The sequence below is a fragment of the Eurosta solidaginis genome, chromosome 5 (genome assembly GCF_040869045.1).
Source record: "Eurosta solidaginis isolate ZX-2024a chromosome 5, ASM4086904v1, whole genome shotgun sequence".
Classification (NCBI taxonomy): domain Eukaryota; kingdom Metazoa; phylum Arthropoda; class Insecta; order Diptera; family Tephritidae; genus Eurosta; species Eurosta solidaginis.
The window spans coordinates 15,896,123-15,916,499 of NC_090323.1; the positions used below are offsets into that span (position 1 = coordinate 15,896,123).

Genomic DNA, 20,377 nt, shown 5'->3' on the forward strand with positions numbered 1-20,377 from the left:
GATATTTTAAAACTACTTAGCATCAGCGCAATATGAGCAATGCCTGTTCACGTATGTGTGCATGTGCATGTGTGCGTTGTCGTATTTATTTATTATGTAAAATTTTGTTTGAATGAAGATGTGTCTGCTTGATAAGAATCAACACACAAATTTATGTTATATCTAAAAGCTCTTGAGGGAGTAAGCCCGTTTTAACTAAATGTTCAGCATAGATGTACATCTACGCTGAGGAGAAGAACAAAAATTTCACTTCGGAGTAACTCTCTACCATTTGAAGGAAACAGCATCTGCAGCTTGAGTATAGTCAAAGGATATGCAAGTATGCCAGAGGTGCTGCTACGACTGTTGCTTTGTTTGTTGTTTTGTTGACGCGACACAAATGTAAATATTTACAAATAACAAAGCGACAACAACAACACATAGGCATACTTGCATGGAAGTGTGTGTGATTATATGTCTGGAAACAAATATGAATGAAGCTAACTCAGTGATTTGTCAGGTAAACACAATTTTTACGTACAGCGGAGTTGGATGCGATTTCAGAAAGAGAGCTGCTGAGAATAATACTGTTGCCTAACTAACTAGGAACTGGTCGACCAAAAGCGCTTTTTCGACCACCGAAGCTACGATTAAAAATAGCCTGAGTATTTCACCTATTCGAAACTGGGAAGAATATTCCATTATAACTGGATAACTTGCAACTAAGTATATCCGATCTTGTAACCATAAATGTAAATGTAAACGTAAACGTAGCCATAACCCCAACTTTGGCCATAACCGTTACCTTAGCACTAACCTTAACCCTTATTATAACTATAGGTGTGATGGTATTAATGCTACAAAAAAATTACACTGGCGTAGTCGTCTGGCTAAGATTTGTGAAAAAGTTCAATCTTAACTGTAACCATTACCTAGCCCGTAACCATAAACGTAACTTTAACCATAACCATAAGCGTAGCAGTAATTGTAACCTTAACCACAGTCGTTCTTTTAACGCTTACCACAACCGTAGCCATAATAGTAACCACAACCGCAACTGTAGCCAAAATCGTAACCGCAACTTAGTCCAGATAATGATTCCGTAACCATTAGCTCTACCGGAACCTAAAGAGTAATTGCAGTTTTTTGATGTGTAAACATCTTTGATCACGGTATGAGGGAAGCCAGAATGTGAGCGTATGGTAAGTGTGTGCGTAGACGTAATCTTTGGAAGTGGCATGCTGTAAGGGCTAATAGAGAATCTTAGTGTAGGTTTAGTGTGCAGTATTGGTTTAAACAGGATGTTAGCTCAAGACTATTCACTACACTGTAGCCTCAGCTGGGAGCAATGTATCGATGAGTCATCTGTTTGTTATCGACGGGTTATGGGCGTGTTATCCATTTTTTATCGACGATTTATCGGTTTGTTATAGTTGTTTTATCAGGAAGGTGTGGACGAGTTATGGATTTGCTTTCGAAGTGGTATGTATTTTCTATACATGCTAGAGGTTATTGGTGAGATATCAATGATCAACGAATTATCGATATGTTATCAATTAATTATTGATTTGTTATTTTCGTGTTATTGAATTGCCATCGAAAACATATCAATTTGTAAACAAAAAGTTATCGATATTTTATCGAAAAGTAAATTATTAATTATAGAAAATTTATCGATTTTTCATTAAAAATTATCGTTTTCTTATCAAATTTTATCGATTTGTTGTCAGAGTGTAAACAATTTGTGGTAGGTGTGTACTCGATTCGCCATCAAAAAGTTATCTATTTGCTTATCACTTAAAGAAAAATCTTTATCACAATGCTTTCATAACTTCAACTTTTTTACGTAACTGATTGTACGCAAAGTCAGCAAATGCTAAGCATTTTATTTATCTACCAATTTCATTTAAGCGTGATAATAAATTGCTTGCAATAACTTGCAAGCTCACGAAAGATTAATGTTCATAAGCGAAACGACGAAAATAATGGTGGCAATACGCTTTGTAGAAACAACAAAAAAAAAAAAACAAAGCGACAAGCACAACAGCAGTGATGTAACTGGAGGAAATCTATCTAGCTTTGTGCAGCATAGCAATACATTTTCAAGACTTTCCAGAGCCAGCTGGCAAAAACGCACCAATTGCTGCAACAACAAACAAAAAACAATTTTCTGGATTCAAATTCAACACATTTGTTTGAGTCTATGTAAAATATGAGAACAACAAACAGCCAAGCAGTTGCAGAATATATGAATTCATTTCGGTTTGGTATCCCAGACGGAAATTCCATAGCAGATAACAAAAGAAGATTAAAGGAGGTTTCTTTTTGACGGGAGTATTTAGTAATCAGAACGCCGCCTTTAAGTGGCCAGGTTGGTAAAAATAGAAAAGCAATTGTTGTTGTGAGGATAGTCCTTGGATAGATCTTGGGTTCGTCGGACTTTCATAAGTCTTAAATATAAAAATGTTACAAAACCAGCAGATTCCTTAAGGCAGATTATCTAAAGTGACGTTATATTATGTGAACGCCCTAACAAATGAGATTCATGCACGGGAAGGATAAGAATCAAATTTTGTCGTATGAGGACCACAAATTTTTAAAAACTTTGGACGACTGCAAATGTGTACACTCGCTATTTTTTTCGTTAGACCACTGACGAGAAATGCGACAATGAATTAGACCCTTGGGTGCAAGAATCTCGTCGATATCAACAACATCAAAAGCCTATTCATGCCGAACTTCTTCGACCTATGCGAGAAAATGACTATTTATTATTTTATTTATATTACCAGCACCATCTATAAACCGCAGGGTTTTTGACGTTTCTTGAAAATTGACGACTTTGGTTTGGAAAACGTTCGGTGATTCTAGGAGACGCATAAACGCGGTCAACAAAACTATGTTCGATACTATTTTAGATCCGTGCACAGAAGCTTAAATGTCGAGCCTCTGAGTGAGCACGTCGTCGTTCCATCGAAAAGGCTGACAATAAGCAGAAAACTGCTAACTGAACTCAAAGTTTTGGCGTCAGACCCCACTTTATCTATAACAACCTAAGCCCAAGGCGAGCAACATCAGTTTGGCAAAACCACTATTCTAGAAACCATTCCGGAAAAGTTTCGTTAGCTAGACTGTTTTGCTCCGACACTTTATCTTGCAAAATATTCTCCATCAGATTCGCAGAGCGACACGAATCGGATGATGTCTCTACTTCATAACAAAAATCCAGAGCAGTGCTCACAACTGCAAACTTGATGGCGATGGAGGCAGTGGTATCTAGGCAAGATATCTTTGGCTCTACTTAAGTATAAGGACGCCAAGCCACTGCAGCGTCTTTTAAGCAGAACAAGGAGCCATAAAGGAGGCTGATCTATGGTTATCATATAAGAATTTCACGCCAGTGGAAGTCTGCTACGAAAATCAAGCAGCTATAATAGATCTTCGAAGATTTTCTAAAAACGAACTAGCCTCTCGGTACACCGAAATAGTGATTTAGGTCCCAGTTAATGTACTAGCAAAGAAGGTGACGGAACAGACCAAGATAAGGCATGAGGCACGTCGCTCCTCCTTTTGCCTCGTGCAAATACTTCCTTATGTATGTATTCACTGAGAAAGCAAATGTCAGATGTGCACTGGAAACCACTTGTATGGCGTTTCCAAAATTTTTGACCTCACATAAATGAGAACTGAATATTTCAATCGTTTCTTCTTAGATCCATTGACCGGGACACTAACAGGACACTGTCTGATGGGAGTCCATGGTACTACGAAGACATCCGGCATACCAGAAGTAAGACGTTTGAACCAGATGAAGCGGCGATCAGCTTCAACCATAAAGAGTTGACAAAGTTCCAAGCGTCCAATGCTCGAAACACGCAGTAGAGAAAAGCATATTTCCCAGGAAGACCGGCGTCGGCCTGGTTCAACGTCGATCTGATAACCGTAATAAGTTAAATTCTTAGTTACTAAGAATCAACCCCGTTACACGTAATTGTAACTTGGAATCAACGCATTTAACACCGTTGTCTCTTTGGTCCAACCCTTTTGAAACAGTAAGTTTCCTAGGTCTTCCGTTATATCGATGGCAGATTGCGTGTGAGAGCACATATTGGATGGGGCAAAGAACTGCTACAACTGCTGCACCAGCAGGACACTGTCTGATGAAAGTATACGGCGAACGCATGTAGTCCCACCGGATGACTTTTGTAGGATGGAATGGAATGTCTAACAAAATACTTTATGGGCTCTTTAGCAGAGCTTGGCTCATGTTAATACAGAAAGTTATCACCTAACTACAAAATAGCTTATAAAAACTAGTTTCCAGATAGTTTCAACATACTTTCTTCTGAAGTAGTAAACTGAAGGCATGCATAGCACACACGACAATCAAAAACAGACATTTAAAGATTGGTTGTACTTAATTGAATTCCCTACAGAACCTGTGGCGTATGTATGTCAGTGACTCCACTAGTCTACTAGCTTGTCTGTTGGTTTTGGCCGTATTCTTTATTTGTTTGTAATAATTCGCTGCAAAATTTGACTCTTCTCTGTCTGTTAGTGAGTCGACGCTCGCTGTTTGAATACTTTTCGAGTGATGAGAAGCAGAATAAAGAATGCCGACAATGGATTATATTGGATCGCTAGTGACAAGAAAAGCTGCATAAGTATCTACGTCTGTGCACTTTTTCGATGTATGCTCATAGTTGATGATGAAATGCATGCCAGACGTTTGTTATACACATGTTGCTTGTTGCATATTTGATCGCAATTGGTTTTACTTTCTTGCTGCATGTACTTTTTTCCTTTTTCAGATCAAAAAATATTTTTTGTACATACGTTCCTATATTTATCAACAATTTTGTGTTTTTTCCTGCCATGTACTTATATTTAAATTCACGAGCTTAACACAGGCTTATAATAATTGAATTTCAATTATTATGTTTTCTAAGAGAAACTGAAAAGAAAGAAACATTTACTGGCATATTGCGATGGAACCATTTCGAAAACTGCCAACGTAATCATCATCAGGCAATTTTGTAATGTTATCAAAGGTTTCGCCGGGATTCGAACCGTGAATCACATGGTGAAACTGCAGTTGCCTTTAACCACTAGGCTATCCTGCTGGTATTTGTTTTCATGCTTAATTCAGTTTTTCTCATTTCTACACTAACAACACAATTGAGACATTTTGTCTCTATATTAATTTGTAGACTTGTTTTTTGTAAAGTTCTTCTTCGTTGCGAATGAGAAGCTTTGTAAATTCGGGCTCAGTTTGACATATTTTTGTATGTTTGTTTAATGGTGTGTTCAGTTTATACTTATATTTAAGAATTCATGAGCTTAACAGCGGCTTATAATAATTGAATTTCAATTATTATGTTTTCTAAGAGAAACTGAAAAGAAAGAAACATTTACTGGCATATTGCGATGGAACCATTTCGAAAACTGCCAACGTAATCATCATCAGGCAATTTTGTAATGTTATCAAATGTTTCACCGGGATTCGAACCGTGAATCACATGGTGAAACTGCAGTTGCCTTTAACCACTAGGCTATCCTGCTGGTAATTGTTTTCATGCTTAATTCATGTACTTTTATAAAAAAGTGCTTTTTTAATAATCCTTATTTCCTTATCAATCATCATAAGCTTTTATTGATATTTATTCATAATTTGAAAATCTTTTCAATTTTATAATATCTAAAGGGTAATATATTTAGTCACGCAACAATATAAATCCTTTGATATCAACACTCAGCTTTCAAATTCAATTTGTAGCCTACTTTCAGGCGCACCAACCTCTATTTGTCGCCTACTCTTAGGCGCAACAACTTGTATTTATTACCTACATCTGGGCGCAACAACTTTTATGTATTTACATATATTCCCACTTAACCCTCGCACCAAACAAACTTTTTATTGAATAACGAAAGTCGTTTGTAATTATCCTTTTTAAATTTAGCTTTGCTGTAGGCATCCTACATCCTATACATTTTTAAATTATTTGTTCATATCACGTACTTATATTTGAGGGTCTGACAGGCCTTGGGGTGTTATCAAAAGTTCCATTAAAATATAATTTAAATGCAAATTAAAAAAAAAAAAACAACACAGAGATGCAATCATTTTTGTTCCAATAAATGAATTTTCGGTACGCTGTGAGGGATAGGTTATTTTAATAACAACAACAAAATATATATGTGACGAAATTGCAGACTGTCAAAACTACTTGAGAGCTATAGAAAAGACTACGATTTGCGGATATATTGAATGTGAGGTATTGATTAGCTCCGGTTCAGTTCGTAGTCAGGCGGCTTGCTTTATACCCTACGAATTTTTTGAGACCCACTTTCTGAAAGGCCTGCAACTTGGTTAGATAGCTTAAGTACTCCTGCAAGTCAAAGATGGATAAGCATTGGCATGGACTCAGGATTTGGTTTCCTTCCTTCTTCATGGCTTCCATAATTTCTATGGCAGTGAAGTTATAACTGATGTAATTGTAAAGCCAGCTTGAGTGACTTGGCATTATGAACGACCAAGTTTTCGGTGACCTTATCCACGACGGACGTTGCTAATTTCGCAATAATGGACACCGACGGTCCAGCATCCAAACATTTTCAATATCACATTTGTAATGTCTTCAATTTCGGCTAGCATGCAGTCGTAAATTCACTCTAATTGCAGAGCGGTAAAGAAATGCCGCATTCCCTCGCTAACAGCACTTGAGAAGGACGAAGAAATGCTCATAGCGACTTATAGAGCCATTGCAAGGCCAATTATGTACCACGCGTCGCCGTATATGGTCGTCGAGCTTGTCGAAACACCAGAAATGCCAAGGGATGTCATTTGATGATGCCAGAATATCATCTACCGTATGAGGCGTGAATAATGCCATAAAGGAAAGAAATGAAATGCTGAACAAACATTTCTGTTAAGCGCTCAGAAACCTGAGCATCCTAACAACTGATTAATGATACCCCAACTCCCAAAATATAAAAGAGGATATATCCGCAGTTTCTACGACATCTGACATACCAGCACCCATACGTTTGAACCAGATGCCCGGAAACCCTCGTTTCGAGCGTACAATACGAGGAACACGCAGGAAGGCAGATTTCCCAAGGAGACGGTCGTGAGTATAGTCCAACTTCGATTTGAATACCGTTATAATTTAAACATTTCCTTACCCAGAATTAACGCCGATATACGCTATTGTAATTTGCAATTAACTCCTCTAAGCCCCCTGTCTTTTTGGTCCAACCCTATTTAAAGTTTGTGTGTGATCGAACCTTTTGGATATAGCGAAGAACTTCTGCAAGGAGTAGTCTAAGATTGCACTTTAAAGCCTTTTCAGTAGCTTTATTGAAGTTGTAAAAGTAAAAGAGATGATTTTGAGGTCAGCTTGTTATGAAAAATTTTGGTCTCTGTGACATATCTACCAGAAAAAGGAGAGCAAGGAGCAACTAATATGTACACAATTGATTTAAAGATGAACATTTTGGGCATGGATCTAAAGCACCAAAAAATACTGAGCGAAAATAAAATCGATTGCTCCAGTAAAAGAAAGAGTCGTTCTGTTACGTATAATCGGTTTTCGTGACTATCGATAGCTCGTAGTTAGACTAGGTGAGGTTGGCTGGCAGCTACCCAGTTAAGGTACAGAAAACTTGTATACTTTTTTTTGGTTTGATGTGTTACCCCATTCTCTACCCATTCTTAGTTATTATACGAATCGCTGTATGGCAAATAAGGCAGTCATCGATTTTGGAGAGTTGAGTAGCTCCTAAATTACATTTCTATGATGATTTCATCCACTACCCTCCATACAGTTAACACAGCAAAAAACAGGGCCAGGATGTTAAGGCGCAGGAAATATAATCCCATTGTGCAGTAATATTTCGTTTTTTGCTGGATTTTATATAAATATTAGTTTTTTTTTCAAATAAGTATTAATTTTAATCTCCATTTCAGCAATTGGATTCGAAGATGCCTCCTGCCAACAACTTTGCGTCAAATGCAATAAAAACTGAATTCCGAAAAATCTCCTACTCAGCAAAAACCACAAATTTTTCTCATTATAAGTTTCATTTAATTTTCCAAAAATCGCCACTCCGCGCCAACTTTGTTTCGGTGCCTCGCCCCAAATGTGTTTAGACTTGATGAAAACAAAACCCGACAAATACATGTACGTGTATGTATGTGTGTGCAACTCCAGACAGACACAACTCTCGTTTACCGCATGACTGCCCCATACAAAAATAGATAACTAACAGAGAAGTTCCAACTGCCGCTTAAACTCATAGCGCTATCGCAATGCAAAAAACATACAATGCCACATAAAGATAAAGCAATTTTTAGCTCTTTGAATAAACTGCAAAAAGTTTGAGAAATGTATAAAATCAGAAACAATCATTTATTTTGCAATTTCGTTTGGTTGCCAAAAATGCAGCAAAACAAAACAACAACACCAAAATGAAATTTCGCAAAAGTCAATAAAAGTAATAAAACAAACAGTAAAACTCGAAACTGCGACCGACGCAGTTGAAATTCTAGAAGTTCGTATGCTTTAGTTGGTTGGCTAACGCTTTGCTGGACTATCATTTGAGCGAAAGATAGAAAAGCTCTGTTCGTTTTTGGCAGTTTCTCAAACTCATTCAACTAAACTGGCAAATGAGCAAACAAAAAAGTGAAGAGTAAAAGTTCTGTTGGAGATGTACGGAAATTTATTGCCAAAAAGCCAAATAAAAGTTTTCCACACAAACACATTTAAGTATGGAGCTATACCGTTGACAAATTCCTTCTTAGAAACCATTATTCATAGGACACTGCTCAAAAGAGTACATAGGGTCAATCTGCAAGAAGTTTCGAATTTTCGCTGCTTTTAAAAGAAGCCAAGTCCAGTGAACATATCGCCTTTATCCATACAATGAGAAATTGAATCTTTTTTAGAGTACTTAACGGTTGTGTCCCACACAGGTAGGCTCTTGCAACGGTATTCGTCTTATCAAATAAAGTCGCTAAATACGTTCTTAATTCCTTAAAGAACAAAAAATACTTTGTGTGTTTGTTCGCAAAGAACAAAACGTTCAAACGGGCGTTCAGCGGGCGCATTCTACCAACGAAAAGTATTTGCTAAGAACGTGTTTAATATAATAACTGAGTGCAGCAAAGAAAAAACATTTTATTTGTTTGTTCGCAGTGAACCAACCGTTCAAAAACAGATTTAGCAGGAGCATTCTGCCACTACCATGCATTTACCTAGAGATTTTCTATTATCAGATCAAATGATGAAAAAGTCCAGCACTTTTTTTCGTTCTTTTTGACGACCTCGTCATATACATATGTACATATATGTGACCTGGAATCATGAAAGAGACCTGTTGTACGAAAATACTGTTGTTCACTTTTTGAGTGATTCTTATAGGAAATTTAACGCTCTTTCCAATGGAACAAACCTCACTTACTATCTTTCTTAGTTTTTTCAAAAATTGCATTTAAAGCTAAATCGGACCACAAATACGATTTTTTGAAATATTTCGATACATTTGCCACCTATCGAAATTTTTCTTCCTATTATTGCATTGCCATCGGGTTTTGAATCAAGTTTCAAACTTGTAGCTTATCGGGAAGCTACTTAAATTTTAAGTACAAAATTCGTTCACAACGGCCGGCCGCTACACAGAGTCAAGCTAAACAAAAACTTTAAAAGCGTTTTTCTCGAAAAATTGTTTTCGCACAATAGGTCCCTTTCATGATTCCAGATCACATATATGGAAAAAATTTACAACACTCGCATAGATCTATTAAAACATATTGTTCTAATAAATTTTTTAAACTAAAGTAATATGTTTTCTTACGTGTGTATGTGTAAATGCAAATTGAATTTTATCCTTATTTTTAAGCGGATTCGTATAGACAAGTATTGGCTTACATACATATGTTCACCGACTGCATTCAGCCGATTTAAAAGATTTCATTTTGTTTCCAGACATTGTTTTGGCTCAGTTTTTACAGGACAGACCACGAGAGATTCCACGACATCATCCCGAAATGATATGGGGAGCTACCAAAATCAACCCCAAATGAGTCCGAAGTTATCCTCAATTGTCCCCGGGAGGACCCCGAGAGAGTTCCCAAAGCCATACAAAACGACCTCGGAGGACCCCGGGAGAGTACCCAAAACCATATTGTAGGGACCTCAAAGTGATTGCAAAATGGCTCTCGAATTACCCTGGGAGGACCCTGAGAATTTCCCCAAAATCATACAGAAGTTATCCCAAATTACTTCGGAGATATTCCCAAATGAACTCCAAATAACGTAGTTAACGCTTCGCCTGTACCAGTGAACTAGCAGGTGCAATATACCAGCGGCACTGGCAACATCACCAGCGCTGTTTTGTCAGCACTCGTTTGGCTTCGTGGGTTTAATTAATAATTAAATGAATAATTCAATTTATTTTAGGACTCACCTTAAGCTATACAATTGACAGAAAATTTAAAATATTGAAGTACACATTGATATCGTTTACTGGCGCCCAACGTTGGGTTGTCGAGAAGTTTTCACTTACCTAAAAGAGAAAGAAAAAGATTACAAAGTGGGTCAATATCAAAAGAAACAACAATGTTAATTGTAATAAAAGTAAAGAAAAATTTAATGAATGTAATTAGAAAAGATTATTAGTGATTAAACATAAGGCAGTGTTTTATAACAAACGTGTTTTTCGATCACAAAATAAAAAAAAAACTAAAAATTCGGAAATTTTTATACTGCACTTTTCTAACAAAAATTATTAATTATTCGTCCACTTCGCCCCTAACAATAACAATTAGTAAGTTAGCTGTGCGAACTTTTTCGTGGCAAGTTCTACAGAGATGAACGCATTTCGCAGTGTGAACATGAGTCTTTTTGTAATTGCTGTCACTGCTAAAACATTTTACGAACGTCTTTTATTTGATAAATACGGTTATAGGTAGCGTTTTGCCGGATGTGGATCTGGAACATTCAGCTCTATCTAGCATCTCTTGTTTGCAGACAGGCTACAGTGGAACAAATTTTTCGAACCACCGGACTTTCGGCTTTGGAATTAAAGTCGTTTTTACAAAAGCTAACCTCACATTGGGAAAAAATGTTATTTGCTTTTAATTGAGAGCAAAATCTAATTAACGGCAGATATAGTCATTAAACGCGGATTTTTTCATAATGTTTTATTTTAATTGTTTATATTCTTTTTTGACGTCAACCTACTTTCCATTCCAACATATGTGAGTTTTACAAATTACTAAGAGCCGCTAACTAACTAAGAAACGTAGCTGGGAATTTGCACAAATGTATATTATTTATAGAATTGTATGATATGCTCGCTAAAGTAATTAAATTCTTGCGCTTCAATTAAAATTTTATTATTAAAAAATTGTTTTATAAAATTTTAAAATTCCATAATGCAATATGCATATGTAAAAAGACAGACATGCATACATACATACACAAGACAAAGTGTATGCAAACCGAACTAAATTCAAATGAAATGAGCGTTCGGGTAATACCGGCTACAAACATATGTGAGTGCATGCTAGTGTTGTAGCGAATATTCGTTTTGGAAGTTGGAGGACTTGATATTCTAAAAAATTCAGATATATCAACTAGGCAAGAAGCAAGCAAAGTACAAAATTTTAAGCAAATCATGTCCCTGGTCCAGTTTGCGGAAAAAACTTCATAGAAACAATCTCCGGGTTCCATGAAGCTCTCCTTAAATTTTTTACCAAAATCAGCTGAGTAATTTCGGAGTCCATGCGCGTGATAGATACATAAATATATAAAATTAATAGGTAAGTAAATAAGTAGATACAAACATACGCAATCATTTAGCATTTGCTAAAAAGTTTCAACAGTTGATTGTGTTTGAAAATATGTAAGCGTTCCTAATTGGTTTCTTTGCATTAACCTGGCAACACGAGTGTATAAAAATTAACAAAGTACATACATAACTACATATATTTATGCATATATACAGACTTCTTTGCCTCGTTCACCAATTCGATGAATTGCTCGAATTCAACACAAAAGTTTGTTTCACAGCGAACAAACATGCAAACTTTTTTTCAATATTTTAATTTAATGCAAGTAATGTTAGCTATATTTTAATGTACCTTTTTTAAACAGAACTAAAGTTAATATATCAGATTTTAGCTGTAAATAACAAATATTTCTATCGACTGATTGGTTTTTGGTTTCTAGCTGTGTAAACTCTCATCACTTTTTCTCAGATTTTGGCAAATAACTTCCTTTACATTACATAGCTTTCGAATGCAAATAAAAAATTTTAAAATGCAAGATGTCTAAAATTTCATATTCGCAGCATCACATATTCCACACAAACAAGGTTTTGAAACACGCTTTACAAAGTGGCACACATGAGAAAACACGCTGTGCTAACTCGTCTGCATACAAAAGTTTTCATTTTCATTTTATCATATTGTGTTCTTTGCAAATTTACGCTCGTGGCGTAAATTGTTCACCGTAAAAAAGTATGGCAGTAGAGGTTTGGGTGAAAAAAATATTTGTATTTAAAGGAGTAAGTTGTATTAACATCTTACATACATTTAACAGCGTTTGGGGCCCTCGCCTCTAACAAAATTTAAAGGTGTATATTGTCAGTTATTCAGAGAGTCATCTTATCGAAGCATTTTAAATGTGTCCATAAGCTATTAATCTAGATATTAGAAGCAAAATGATAAAGTTGTGCTATTTGTTTGTGACGCCTTATCATTACCTTCATGTCTCTGATGCCGGGGAATCCATCCTACTACACCTTTTTTTTGACTCTCTGATCAATAAGGACTCTTTTGCATTCATTCACTAGTAACTGACTTCGATAATATGACACTTATGCGCATATTGCAAACAAAGGTTAAGTCAAAATGGCCGCCTTAAGTGGAACCTTCTTCTTCTTGCTAAACGTTTGAATTAAAATGGTGGGTTACACACCCTCGCTATAACTGCAGAGCAAAAGCTGGCTGTCTTTGTGAACTTCTTTAGCTTTACAAAGGCATCGGAAAAGACCAACACAACTGCTTGATCTGACGGCTCAGCGTTAGCTTACGGCTTTCCGGCAGACACACTATGTTGCCTTCGCTTTTTCATGCTTTTCTTTTGAGATCCCGATATCGGGCAGTTACGACTTATTATTTGAAATATCTGTCTTATGTAAGTTTACTCTGACATACGAGCCTTTAAATCATTTCACTGTCGAAGTCTGAGAGGTCTGCTGAAAATCGTAATGGCGTACAAGGTTTCAAATCGCCCCTGACAACTTGTAAGAGTCAAGCCATTTCTGAACACTTCTCCAATACGAGCGAACCAGGATGCCTACAATGACTACTTAAAACGTAAGGTAGAGTATACTGGTATACTAGTAGAAAAAAAACTTTAAAATGCTGCAAGAAAATCATTTTATCATAACTTCACTGTTTGATTTTCACCTTGAAAAACCACTACTGTCATTTAGAGCTCTGATGCCATTTCATCTACAAGCCACATTATAGGCCCTTGAAAGATGGTTCTCCTCTCACCAAAGCATGTAAAATTTACTGTATTTAAGCAACCGCAGAGCTCCAAAGATTGCAAGGGAGAATTTTTGTGCTTCTCAGGAACAAATAAATAAAAAAAAGTCGGCTGTAATTCAAGTTGCAACGAAGAACATCTAGGCGATATTTATAAGGTTTTGAATACAGTAGTATTAATTGCAGATCCTCTCAAGAAATTTCCACCGCTTGCAGGTCATCCCCTAAAAGGCAAGCAGCACAATTTCCATGCAGGGCCTTGAGGGACATCTTGTGAGCAGGCCGCTTATCATAATAATACATAGCTTTATTTGCTGGAATCGCTTAACCCGTTAAAAACCCCCACTAGCGAATGAAATTACAAAACTTTACATACCACCACAGCTGCGTATCAAAATATTAATGCAGGAAAAATGAGCGAACAAATTAAATCAGCGCCAAAGCGAAAATTGCACGAAAAAAGGTAGATATGTTCACCATATAAACGGTAAAACCACAACGGTCGTCCACAGGCTGTCTGGCATCTGCCGCAAGCCACCAACAACCGGCATAACCAGCCGCCGACAGCCGCACAACTGATTGCAGGCAAGAAACCGACAGCCGACAGCAACAACAACCTCACTATCAGCCGTTTGCAGCTGAAAAGCGATGCTGCTTGAAGCGAAAAAAGTAAATGAGACTCACATGCACATTTAAATATTTATAAACACACATATTTGCACACATACATATACACATGCATAAATATGTTGCACCTCCTTTGCTCATCCTTCAATCAGCAATTGCGCACATTGCATCATCATGTTAGTGTGCCTTTTAATGCTTTTATTATTATTGTTGCTACTTTTTTTCTGCGCTCCACTATTTTCCTGTTGCTGTTGCATTCCGCGCATAAATTTCAGCCGAACTTAAATGTTGTCTAGCGAAAATGGGCTCTCGCAACCAAATGGTAAATATGCATGCGCCTACAAACTAAGATGAACTAATACTTCTTGCCTAGGCTTCATATTGAAATATTACAGGGTGTGTCATAGGTTGAACTGGTCGGTCTATAAAGATCTCACATAGACTGAATGTGTATAAAGTGTTGTCAGAATTTGTTTGACGACCAAACGTAAGCACCCCAATTATGTTTCAGGACTAACGTTATAAAATAACTCCGTATTTTTGGCGAATACCAGAAGTTTTCTAGTACCTGGCTTAATAGATGCCTCGAGATCTGGCAACTCTGCCACCCCTAGTAGCTGGAGCCTTGACCTCGCGAGCACAGGACACGAACACAAAACATGCCCAACAGTTTATTCCTGCAGCTCGCACTTCTCACATCTGCTGTTACTGATGAGGCCTAAGTTATAAGCATGTGACGCCCGAGAGGTAGTCTTCAGTTAATGTGCCCATCGCAGGCACTAAGTGTTGTCTCATTTAACAACTTTGCCAGTCCAACGTCGTAGGATTGGCACATTGCGGTTAAAACTACAACTACCAACTTTTATCGCGGGCTAGGCGACTAAATCAAAAAAAACCATAACGGATATTTGTCAAAAAAGATCCGAAAACGCTCGAAAAGGTTCGAAAAGGTTCGTAAAGGTTCGGCCAAATACATAAAATTGGATCTCTATCATAAACAGCGGTGGGCACCACTACATATACACGGTTACCAAATTGAGAATGTGTTAGTAAACACGAACGCGTAGCGAGCACGAAAGCAAAATCAATTATTTATTTAGTTTGATTTCAATGCTTGAACGGTGAACACGTGTCACACGCACTCTTTGGTAATCTGTTTTAAGAGCGCATGCGACACTTCCTCACCGTACGACCATCGAAATCAAACTAAAAGAGCTGCCCTTGATTTTCACGAAGTAGCCATTGTGCTATCGCTTATCGTATACATATATGGTCGCTTACAAGCCAACCTAATAAAACCGCACTGGATTTTTTTTTAGCGCACGCAAACAACCGGCGTTTTTGCCCTAACCCAAATAAGCATGCGTTGCGACAATGTAAAGCATGTGTGCAAACGTCAAATCTAAATGTCACGCAGAACAAAAATTGGAAATCGAGTGAGGTTTTCACGCAGCAAATTCAATTTGAGTTGCTCTCATACAAGTTGTATCTGCATCAGACATTTTTGACAGAAAATGACTTGCGTGCGTTTAGATTAGGTTGGCTTGTTAGCAGGTGCTAAGCTCACGCCCACCCCGGATCATAAAGTTAAAGTTAATGTTAAATTTAAAGTTAAACTGAATGTTAAAGTTAAAGCGAAATTTAAAGCTAAAAATAAAGTTAAAGTTAAAGTGAAAGTTAAGGTTAAAGTTAAAGTTAAGGTTAAAGTTAAAGTTGAAGTTGAAGTTGAAGTTAAAGTTAAATTTAAAGTTAAAGTTAAAGTTAAAGTTAAAGTCAAAGTTAAAGTTAAAGTTAAAGTTAAAGTTGAAGTTAGAGTTAAAGTTAAAGTTAAAGTGTACGCGCTTTCAAACATGATTCGTCGACAACTTCTTGTATTTCTTAGAACACGTTGGCAGTTTTAAAAAATAGGGAGCTGTGAAATCTAGTTTAAAAATCTCCATTGCGCCTTTCTCAAATCTTCGCTAGAAGTTAGATAGTGTTACTGGTGGAGTTTGGGTAATGGGTTCAGTATCTCTTGCTCATAAGAGCTCATAATCCATGCATTATAATAATACATTTCTAAGAGGGTCTATTAGAGCTCAAACTCAACCAAACCTTTATTTCAATGTACTCCTTGAAAGGTTTCAGCCATTTCTTCCCGCTCTTCGCAAACAAAGCTCTACCATTAAATAGTAATAAAATATCTCCGTCTAAAGAAGGCACTATAAGAAAAAGTGGTATTTATAAGAAATATCTCGCCTACATATTAAGAGAAACAATTTCCTGAGTCTTCTGAAACGAGGGCGGGAATCCCTTCTTATGTTTCCTTTTGGATCGAACTGGAAATAGTCCTTGCTGCCGGTTATTTAAGTCCTCTTCTTTTCATTTTATTCATCAATGATATAGGAAATTGTTTTAAGATCGCGGGTTCGAATCGAGCTCAAGGCCTAACAATAATTTTTTATCATTATTATTGTTATGATAAATTTTTTCTTAATTGAAAAAATTTTTAAATTAGAATAGAAGAAAGAAAAAATTTTAGACAACTGCCAAAGCTCGTTGTATAGATCCATTTCGGGAACTGCTAAATTCCTTCATCGGCAACGTTTAGGCTCCGCTGCTATAACCATTCAGCCACCACAGCGGTTTTTTGTTTGTCTTCATTAATCCTACTTCTATTCTGGTTCGTGCCAATTGATATTCACAACACTGCGACATCTGTTGCAGAATGGCTGTGAAAATTGGACTTGTTTGTTGGCAATGCTGCCATAGTGTCATATTTTATTGACACTTTTTTTTCCCCCGTGCTCTGGGATGTATTAACAATTTTTGTTGTTATATCGGCCTACTGATTTTAAGATCGCGGGTTCGAATCGAGCTCAAGGCCTAACAATAATTTTTTATCATTATTATTGTTATGATAAATTTATTCTTAATTGAAAAAATTTTTTAATTAGAATAGAAGAAAGAAAAAATTTTAGACAACTGCCAAAGCTCGTTGTATAGATCCATTTCGGGAACTGCTAAATTCCTTCATCGGCAACGTTTAGGCTCCGCTGCTATAACCATTCAGCCACCACAGCGGTTTTTTGTTTGTCTTCATTAATCATACTTCTATTCTGGCACGAACCAGAATAGAAGTAGGATTAATGAAGACAAACAAAAAACCGCTGTGGTGGCTGAATGGTTACAGCAGCGGAGCCTAAACGTTGCCGATGAAGGAATTTAGCAGTTCCCGAAATGGATCTATACAACGAGCTTTGGCAGATGTCTAAAATTTTTTCTTTCTTCTATTCTAATTTAAAAATTTTTTCAATTAAGAAAAAATTTATCATAACAATAATAATGATAAAAAATTATTGTTAGGCCTTGAGCTCGATTCGAACCCGCGATCTTAAAATCAGTAGGCCGATATAACAACAAAAATTGGAAATTGTTTTATGTCATCGGAGTTCTTACTTTACGCTGATGACCTAAAAGTTTTCTCCAGTATTAAAAATAGTGATGACGCTCAGTGTCTCCAAGAAGACTTAGATAGATTAGCAATTTGATGCCGTAATTCGCGTCAATCTCTCAATCTCAAAACGTGCTTTCACGTCACATTTTCCAAAATTCGCAATGTTTTACCAACGATATATACTATCTCGGGTACTCCCTTGCACTTCCTTGATGAGATTAAAGACTTAGGGGTTATCTTTGACTCCTCGTTCTCTTTCAATAACCATATTAACTATGTAATTTCAAGCGCGTATGCTTCCTTAGATTTCGTGAGGCGTAATGGCACCAACTTCTCAGATCCCAATACCTTGAAATTGCTATACTCATCGTTTGTTCGTTCAAAACTGGAATATGCTGCATTTATTTGGAGACCTTATCACAAGTTTGCAATCGACAGGATTGAGCGAGTACAAAAGATAGTCCTAAAATTTTGCCTAAGATCCTTACATTTCTCAGACCCAGTCACTTCTTATCATTCCCGCTTGCTGCTCATTAATTTGAAACTATTAGAGCTCAGAAGGTCAACCCTTTCCTTGTCATTCATTTTCGGAGTTGTTAATGGAGATATTGATTGCTCCTCTTTACTGCACGCGTATCATTTTCTTATTCCAACGAGGTCTCCTCGTTCTCATAACCCCTTTTATATTAAACATAAGTCTACCAACTATGCGATAAATGCGCCATTGTCGCGCTCTCTACGTGAACTTAATGAGATCTCGAATTCTATTATGCTTGATTTTTCTTATCCAAAGTCTATTTTTCTTAATTTACTTAACTCTGTTTTGTAGCTAGGCTTAGTTATTCGTTTTAGTCAGTAAGAACCATTGTTGTTTTTGACTTTTCGAAAAAATAAATAAAATTAAATTAAATTAAATTAAATTTAGAAACGACTTTAAAGAGTTTTTATTCGAAAACCGTTTACTCTTGTTAAATATTCGCTTTAATTAGTGCAGGTCGTTTAGAGCTCCCTCGAAAATTCCATTGTTCTTCCAAAGATCTAGCTTAAAGCCAAAAAAATCTTCGAGTCAACAATGAGGCTACCGGGAATATCATTATGAAGGTAAACTTTGAATTGTCCCATCGAAGTCAGCTGAAGCTATACGAAAACTTTATCTGAAAAGATATTGCATCATTCAGTACAAATAGAGCACCCTTTTAAACGTCAGTATATTTGTTGGAGCTTAAGTGGCGCATAGCTCTGGATGTGCATATGTTCGGCATGCATAAATGGTTTGTGCTTTACTCTGCATTGAAATGATCTCTGCGTCGGCATGGTGAGTTATGCAGTTTTCCTTGCATAAATATGCATCCTTTACTACGAGTGTATGTGTGTGTGTGTGTGTGTGTAGATTGGGCATAGCATCCAAACGACAACATGATGGCGGTGTTTAAAAGCCCATTTCTTTTCATGTTCAATTCAACAAAAAACGGCAGCAAAAATACGTAAAATAAAAATATGCTGTGAAAGGTGCGGGTAACGTAGAGGGCCCTACTTGTGATGGCGGCTCTAGCATTAGCGGCATAAATGAAATGCATACGGAAATGCATTAAAAGTGTTGGAAGACATTTTGGCTGACTGTGGTTTGCAGAAAGCAATGCATTTGCGAAAAAAAGTTTTCTGGAAAATTGTTTATAAAGCCATTAAAAATTGGACTGGAGTTTGTATATCGTAGAACTTACTTACTCAGCTGTCTCCAAGAGAGCTATGACCACCCCGTCAGTATGGCATTCCGTCTCCGTAACGCAAGCGCTGTCCCTGCAACGCTTCACAAATACAGCACCGTCGATTTGCTAGGATGCTGTTTTACAGTACATGGTTGAGCACCATTGGCAGATAGGTTCAAGTTACTGGGCGACTTTCCGAAGCCGAAGACAATCCTGAATTTAAGAAGATTCAATGGAGCAATCAACTTTTATCGGCGCTACATTAAAAACGCTACCAACGTCTTGGCGCCACTCAATTTGTTATTAAAAGAGTCGAATATATATGAGCGAAGACCGTTGCCGTGGACGCGCGCTTCAGAAAAAGCTTTTATTTCGATCAGAGTACAGCTTGCAACCGCCAGGCATTTGTCGAACTAAGAGGCATCCACAATGCGAGCTGTGCTTGATAAAAATCATACCATTGCCTGGCAACCGCTCGATTTCTTTTTCAAGTAACGTCTGCGTAGCAAAATTTAAGAACGTATGACAGTTAATTAACAGCAATCCAAGAATGTGCATTCGTTATTGGAACCGACCATTAACCGCTGATCTGCGCTTTCCGCCAATATTAAGACAAACTATCACCACGCCACGTCAGATAATTGGGATTCATAAGCCAGCTCATTACCAATATCCAGCGCATTTCTGGTTACGACAAAGACATAGCAGACTCGATCTCCCGTGTCGAAACCATACATTTTCCGGAAGGAGTCAAAGAAGAAAATCGAAGAGCTGTCACGCACTCAAGACTCAGACAACGAACTGTAGCAGCTATTAATATTAAACGAGACTTCACTCCATCTTCAGATGCTCAATCTTGGACCGGTCGGCTCATAATATACTGCGACATCTTTAAAAATAACATCAGGCCTTTCATACGCCTTCAGCTAAGTCGTAAAATCTACAAGACGGCTCACTCCAGTGATCGAGACATCGTCAAAATCATTGCCCACCAATTCGTATGACCGCTTATGAACACAGACGTGTGCCAGTGGGAAGTGGCCGCTGCATTTATGTAACACCCACGCTCTA

At 37.2% G+C, this 20,377-nt stretch overlaps 2 protein-coding genes across 4 annotated transcripts in view; one reads left to right on the forward strand and one right to left on the reverse strand.

The window, feature by feature from the left end:
* Window positions 1-20,377, forward strand: part of LOC137252206 (serine protease easter-like) — a 339,821-nt gene that overhangs the window by 284,336 nt on the left and 35,108 nt on the right. The gene's annotated exons all lie outside the window — the stretch shown is intronic.
* caps (capricious) overlaps window positions 1-20,377 on the reverse strand; it is a 341,000-nt gene that overhangs the window by 14,548 nt on the left and 306,075 nt on the right. Inside the window, exon 4 of one of the 3 annotated variants that reach the window (XM_067787604.1) lies at window positions 10,447-10,545. The exons of the other annotated variants lie outside the window; for them this stretch is intronic. The gene's annotated coding sequence lies outside the window, so the exon portion shown is untranslated. The remainder of the gene's footprint in view (window positions 1-10,446; window positions 10,546-20,377) is intronic. 3 annotated transcript variants of the gene reach the window in all.